This window comes from Triticum dicoccoides, chromosome 7B (assembly GCF_002162155.2).
Source record: "Triticum dicoccoides isolate Atlit2015 ecotype Zavitan chromosome 7B, WEW_v2.0, whole genome shotgun sequence".
In the NCBI taxonomy this organism is placed as follows: Eukaryota; Viridiplantae; Streptophyta; class Magnoliopsida; order Poales; family Poaceae; genus Triticum; species Triticum dicoccoides.
Window position 1 is genome coordinate 714,919,073 of NC_041393.1, and position 5,902 is coordinate 714,924,974.

Consider the following 5,902-nt stretch of genomic DNA (forward strand, 5'->3'; position numbering starts at 1 on the left):
ACACTCACTGTTCATCCCAGAGGAAGCATCGATCGACTTCAGTTAGCAGCAGTAGCGAAGGAATCGCTCCATCAGGTTCAGCTAACAGCCATCGATCGATCGCTCGGGTTTAGTAACGCGTAGCCTGCAGTGCAATCGCTCGGGTTCAGTGCCTCGCTCGGCTTCAGTTAGAGCCAATGCCTCGCACACATGCGCGTACCTATACGAGAGAAACGTGCATCGCTCTCCCACCGTAACCGGCAACTCCCCGAAATTTTCCTCCCCCTCGCTTCTACCACGGTTTTTTCCGTCATGGACAGCCCAAAGACTGTCATGCAGCTGCGTCTCCGGCACGCCCAGGACGAAAAGCCCATTTTTTTCATGATTTTTTGTCATAGAAGTAGGAGCCCACCACATCTATGATGATGCCGGGTTTTGTCACAATTATCGTCATAGAAGTGTCATATGTATGATAGAAAAAAAATTCGTTCGGCCCAAAATGTCACGGATGTGTCTTTCTTTTGTAGTGAGTGTTCCTTCAATAGGGTCCTATTCTGAAACACAACTTACCTGTTGAAATCCTAGGGGATCCTCCTCCACCCAAAGGTGATCCCGTGTTTGAGCTCAAAACATTACCTGGTAATCTTAAGTATGCTTATCTTGATGAAAAGAAAATATAGCCTGTTTTTTTAACCTGAAACAGTAGGAGCACCTCCTACTGCAATTAAATTAAAGGAATAATAGTCTGCCAATTACATAGTTATTTACATTCACCCCATTTTGGGGTTGGAGGGGGGGTGTTGGTTTATTACAAAGTATCTAAGAGAGTAGGGATGAGATGTTTGTGTTTCTCCTTAACCCTATAAGCTAGGAGAGAGTAGTCCTCTTTCAACCTTTTCAGCTAGGAGTCTTTGGATGGTGCTATACCTCTGAAGTGTTTGTTGTTTCGTTCCTTCCAAATGCTCCAGGCTGCTAGAAGAAAAGCTTCCATAAACAGCGGCCGAGCCCATGTCTCTTTGCCTACCTCAATATTTTCAAGCCTGGTCCCCCCTTGTTGCCACGACAAGCCCAAGCTCGCCCAGCAAGGTGGAGTGAAATGACATTCAAAGAACAAGTGCTCAATTGTCTCTTCAATGCGCCAGCCACACAGGATACAATCATGGTCATCTCCAATATTGTAGTGTCTCCTCTTAAGCATGTTTCTTGTGTTTAAGCGGTCAGAGAGGAGCAGCCATCCAAATACTTTGATCTTCATGGTGGAGTTGGATTTCCATAACCATCGAAAAGATTGATGTGCCATGGTGTCTCTGAAGCAGAAGGAGTAGTATTTGTGCGTCGTGAAGGTGGAGGACCCCCAGACATACGTCCACCGGTCGTGATCTTGGCGGCTGTCAGAGATATTTAATGCTGCGGTGTCCAATTGAATTTGCCTGACCTCTGCATGCGCTTGCAGGGACACTGGTAGGTGAAAGGCCTCTCCGAGCGATGTGATGCTCAAGAATTCCCGAATAGATATATCTTCGTCATTTGCGAAGGAAAAAGCTCTCGGGTGGGCTTCTGATAAAATTTGTTCACCCCAAAGATCTTTCCAGAATAGCATCGTGCCACCATGAATTATTTGTGCTTGCGTGATCCCTCGAAATGCGGGCATTAGTTTGGCAACATCTCTCCACCAGAATGATACACAAGCGTCCATGGCGTGAGGTATCTTATTTTCGTAATACGTCGTCCAGATGAGTTCTAGCCAAGGCAAATCAAAGTGGTTATAGAACTTATGAAGATACTTCAAAAGAAGTGCATCCCCTTGAATTTTTAGGTTAAGAACACCAAGGCCACCACAAGCCTTGGGTCGGCACACCATATCCCACGAAGCTAGAGATTTGCATTTGTCCCCTTGTTCTGTTTTTTGGTCCATAGACATTTTCGTCGAATCTTGTCAATAAGCTCAATGATTTTTGCTGGAAGCCTTAGTGTGCATGGAGCAAAAATGGCTAGAGAAGTAATGACCGAGTTTAGGAGGGAAAGCTTGCATCCATAAGAAATCATCTTCAACGTGGTTGATAACCTCCTTTCAATGCTACACACCAGTGGCATTAGCTCTTGTACTGTGGGTCTTGTGTTGCCCAAAGGGAGTCCTAGGTAGGTGAAGGGCATTTTGCCTACCACACATCCAAGAACATTAGCCAATTCCTCACATTTGGTAGCCTCGTAGTTGATAGGAATGAGTGTGGATTTATTGAAGTTGATTTGAGCCCAATGGAAGTGGCATAATCTTCAAGAATCTTTTTGACTGTGATCACTTGTTGTGTGCATGCAGGAAGGATAATGAGTGTGTCGTCGGCATACTGGATGACCGGGTAATCGTTCTGAGCTGTGGACGGAAAGGGCAATTGTATTTGGCCTTGCGCGAAGGCATCATTGATCGCATCTTGAAGCAACTCCGCTGCTAGAACAAAGATGAGCGGTGAGAGGGGATCACCTTGTCTCACGCCACACTTGCAGAAGAATTGTCGACCAGGTGTGCCGTTTAGCAGAACTGAAGATTTTCCAGAGGAGATAATGCATTTAATCCATCCAAGCCATTTTTCATTGAAGCCCATACTTCTCATAATCTCAATCATTGCTTCATGATTAATCGTGTCGAATGCCTTGGCGAAGTCTACTTTTAGCAGAACAATTTCTTTTCTCGAGGATTGGCACTGATATATGTACTCATATGCCCAAGCAAGGCAGTCTTGGATCGAGCGCCCTTTGAGAAATCCGTATTGATTTCTGTGGATAATTTTGAGGATGAATTTTTGCAAGCGATTGGCTAGGAGTTCGGTGATTACCTTAAGACAACAATTGAGCAAAGTGATGGGCCTGTAATCATTAACATTCTCTGGGGAGCCGATTTTGGGTATTAAGGTGATGAAGCCATCATTGATACTTTCGAGGTTTAGCCCTCCATCAAAGAATTGATTGCATAATTTATAGAAATCCTCTTTAATAATTGACCAGCAACATTTTAGGAAGATTCCTGTGAAACCATCGGGGCCAGGAGCTCTTTCTGCAGGCATTTCTCTGATTACATTGACAATTTCTTCATGTGAGAAGGGAGCTGTTAGAGCATCAAGCCCATCACATTTTTTGATAATTCTCATCAGATCAAATTTCATGTCATGAGGAGTTGAAGTGCCAAGTCTGCTTTTGTATGTGTGGAAAATGATGGATTCTTTACCAGCGTGGTCTTCAACCACAGATCCATCCGGGGTGCATAGCGTAGCAATATTATTTCTTCTGTATCTTTCAGACGCTAGAGCTTGGAAAAATTTGGAGTTCTCATCACCAAATTGAACCCAACGGATGGTGCATCTCTTTTTCCAGTAGATTTGTTCGTACTTTAGAAGTCTGAGGATATGAGCTTTCAAGATTGTTCTGAAGTTTCAGATCAAGAAGAAGAAAGATTATTAGTGCTAACCTTTCAGAGCAAGAAGAAGAAAGATTATTGAAAACTCTGAAGAAGCACCGTGCTGCTATTGGATATACTCTGGATGATCTTAAGGGCATTAGTCCCACTCTATATCAGCACAAAATTAAAATGGAGGAAGATGTCAAGCCAATTAGAGATCCTCAACGACGATTAAATCCCAAGATGAAGGAAGTGGTAAGAAAGGAGATACTAAAGCTCCTTGAGGCAGGTATAATTTATCCCGTTGCTGATAGTGAATGGGTAAGTCCTGTCGATTGTGTTCCTACGATGGGAGGTATTACTGTTGTCCCTAATGATAAAGATGAATTGATCCCGCAAGGAATTATCACAGGTTATAGGATGGTAATTGATTTCCGTAAATTAAATAAGGCCACTAAGAAAGATCATTACCTTTACCTTTTATTGATCAAATGCTACAAAGACTATCCAAACACACACATTTCTGCTTTCTAGATGGTTATTCTGGTTTCTCTCAAATACCTGTGTCAGCAAAGGATCAATCAAAAACTACTTTTACTTGCCGTTTCGGTACTTTTGCTTATAGACGTATGCCTTTTGGTTTATGTAATGCACCTGCTACCTTTCAAAGATGTATGATGGCTATATTCTCTGACTTTTGTGAAAAGATTTGTGAGGTAGTCATGGATGATTTCTCCGTTTATGGATCCTCTTTTGATGATTGCTTGAGCAACCTTGATCGAGTTTTGCAGAGATGTGAAGACACTAGTCTCGTCTTGAATTGGGAAAAGTGCCACTTTATGGTTAATGAAGGCATTGTCTTGGGGCATAAGATTTCCGAGAGAGGTATTGAAGTTGATAAAGCTAAAGTTGATGCTATTGAAAAGATGCCATGTCCCAAGGACATAAAAGGTACAAGAAGTTTCCTTGGTCATGTCGGTTTTTATAGGAGGTTCATTAAGGACTTTTCTAAAATCTCTAGGCCTCTGACTAATTTATTACAAAAAGATATTCCTTTTGTCTTTGATGATGATTGTGTAGAAGCATTTGAAATACTTAAGAAAGCTTTGATCACTGCACCTATTGTTCAGCCGCTTGATTGGAATTTACCCTTCGAAATTATTGTGTGATGCTAGTGATTATGTTGTAGGTGTTGTCCTAGGGCAAAGAGTTGATAAAAAATTGAATGTTATCCAGTATGCTAGTAAAACTCTTGATACTGCCCAGAGAAATTATGCTACTACTGAAAAAGAGTTCTTAGCAGTTGTGTTTGCATGTGATAAGTTTAGACCTTATATTATTGATTCCAAAGTTACTATTCACACTGATCGTGCTGCTATTAAATATCTTATGGAAAAGAAAGATGCTAAGCCTAGACTTAGCAGATGGGTTCTCTTGCTCCAAGAATTTGATTTGCATATTATTGATAGAAAGGGAGCTGAGAACCCCGTTGCAGACAACTTGTCTAGGTTAGAGAATGTTCTTGATGACCCACTACCTATTGATGATAGCTTTCCTCATGAACAATTAGCAGTCATTAATGCTTCTCGTACTGCTCCTTGGTATGCTGATTATGCTAATTACATTGTTGCTAAATTTATACCACCTAATTTCACATACCAGCAAAAGAAAAAGTTCTTTTATGATTTAAGATATTACTTCTGGGATGACCCACACCTTTATAAAGGAGTAGATGGTGTTATTAGACATTGTATACTTGAGCATGAACAGGAACAGATCCTACGCAAGTGTCACTCTGAATCATAGGGAGGACACCACACTGGAGATAGAACTGCACATAAGGTATTGCAATCCGGTTTCTATTGGCCTACTCTCTTCAAAGATGCTCGTAAGTTTGTCTTATCTTATGATGAATGTGAAAGAATTGGTAATATTAGTTGACGTCAAGAAATGCCTATGTATTATTCTCTTGTTATTGAACCATTTGATGTTTGGGGCTTTGATTATATGGGACCTTTTCCTGCCTCTAATGGTTACACACATATTTTAGTTGTTGTTGATTACTATAATAAGTGGGTAGAAGCTATTCCAACTAGTAGTGCTGATCATAACACCTCTATTAAGATGCTTAAATAAGTTATTTTTCCGAGGTTTGGAGTCCCTAGATATCTTATGACTGACGGCGGTTCACATTTTATTCATGGTGCTTTCGTAAGATGCTTGCTAAGTATGATGTTAATCATAGAATCGCATCTCCTTATCACCCGCAGTCTAGTGGTCAAGTAGAGTTGAGCAACAGCGAGCTCAAATTAATTTTGCAAAAGACTGTGAATAGATCTAGAAAGAATTGGTCCAAAAAACTTGATGATGCATTATGGGCCTATAGAACTGCATATAAAAATCCTATGGGTATGTCTCTGTATAAGATGGTTTATGGAAAAGTGCTACGTCTTGAGCTTGCGTTGGTTTTCCTTGAAGAGGAAAGGGTGATGCAGCAATAGTAGCGTAAGTATTTCCCTCAGTTTTTGAGAA